This window comes from Arachis stenosperma, chromosome 10 (assembly GCF_014773155.1).
Source record: "Arachis stenosperma cultivar V10309 chromosome 10, arast.V10309.gnm1.PFL2, whole genome shotgun sequence".
Taxonomy (NCBI): Eukaryota; Viridiplantae; Streptophyta; class Magnoliopsida; order Fabales; family Fabaceae; genus Arachis; species Arachis stenosperma.
Window position 1 is genome coordinate 80,068,546 of NC_080386.1, and position 1,568 is coordinate 80,070,113.

Here is a 1,568-nt window from a genome sequence, read left to right on the forward strand (position 1 = left end):
CAAAATTTCAAGTATGTTGCCTTTTCTGTTGAGGAAGGTTTAATTTTTGAATCATATCTTTTCTTGTTAGGCAAGTCATTAATTTTTAAAATCAAATCTTTTTAAAATGTTTTTCAAATCATATCTTCTCAATCACATCTTTTTTAAAAAATCCAATCATATCTTCTTAACCACATCCTTTTCAAAATAGTTTTCAATCAAATCTTTTTGATTTCTAATTTCAAAATCTTTTTCAAAAAATCACTTGATTTCTTTCCCACTCTTATTTTCGAAAATCAATTAAGTGTTTTTCAAAAAGTTTTCAAGATCTTTTTAACTTAATTTTCGAAAATTTCTTCCATTCTTCTCACATCCTTCTATTTATGGACTAACACTATTCCTTAATGCAAAATTCGAACTCCATCTTCTTTGATAAGTTCGAATTTTCTACTTCTGCCTTCTATTTTTCTTTTCTTCTGACACCTCAAGGGATCTCTATACTGTGACATAGAGGATTCCACATTTTCTTGTTCTCTTCTCTTTCATATGAGCAGGAACAAAGACAAAGGCATTCTTGTTGAAGCTGACCCTGAACCTGAAAGGACCTTGAAGCGAAAGCTAAGAGAAGCTAAGGCACAACTCTCTGTTGAGGACCTGACCGAATTCTTCAAAGAAGAAGAACCCATGGCAGCCGAAAACAACAACAATGCCAACAATGCAAGGAAGGTGCTGGGTGACTTTACTGCACCTACTCCCGACTTCTATGGGAGAAGCATCTCTATCCCTGCCATTGGAGCAAACAACTTTGAGCTTAAGCCTCAATTAGTTTCTCTAATGCAACAGAATTGCAAGTTCCATGGACTTCCATTGGAAGATCCTCATCAGTTTTTAGCTGAATTCTTGCAAATCTGTGACACTGTCAAGACTAATGGGGTTGACCCTGAGGTCTACAGACTTATGCTATTCCCCTTTGCTGTAAGAGACAGAGCTAGGACATGGTTGGATTCACAACCTAAAGAAAGCCTGGACTCTTGGAAAAAGCTAGTCAATGCCTTCTTGGCAAAGTTCTTTCCACCTCAAAAATTGAGTAAGCTTAGAGTGGAAGTCCAAACCTTCAGACAGAAGGATGGAGAATCCCTCTATGAAGCTTGGGAAAGATACAAACAATTAATCAGAAAATGTCCCTCTGACATGCTTTCTGAATGGAGCATCATAGGTATTTTCTATGATGGTCTCTCTGAACTATCCAAGATGTCCTTGGATAGCTCTGCTGGAGGATCTCTTCATCTGAAGAAGACGCCTACAGAAGCTCAAGAGCTAATTGAAATGGTTGCAAATAACCAATTCATGTACACTTCTGCAAGGAGTCCTGTGAACAATGGGACTAATCAGAAGAAAGGAGTTCTTGAGATTGATACTCTGAATGCCATAGTGGCTCAGAATAAAATATTGACTCAGCAAGTCAATTTGATTTCTAAAAGTCTGTCTGGAATGCAAAATGCACCAAGCAGTACTAAGGATGCTTCATCTGAAGAAGAAGCTTATGATCCTGAGAACCCTTCAATGGAAGAGGTGAATTACCTAGGAGA

At 37.4% G+C, this 1,568-nt stretch overlaps 1 non-coding gene across 1 annotated transcript; it reads right to left on the reverse strand.

Annotated features, from left to right (window-relative positions):
* Nucleotides 1-1,068: 1,068 nt before the first annotated feature.
* LOC130958329 (small nucleolar RNA R71) lies at nt 1,069-1,176 on the reverse strand. Its single transcript, XR_009077457.1, has one exon. It is a non-coding gene; the product is annotated as a small nucleolar RNA R71 (small nucleolar RNA).
* Between the last annotated feature and the right edge of the window lie 392 nt (nt 1,177-1,568).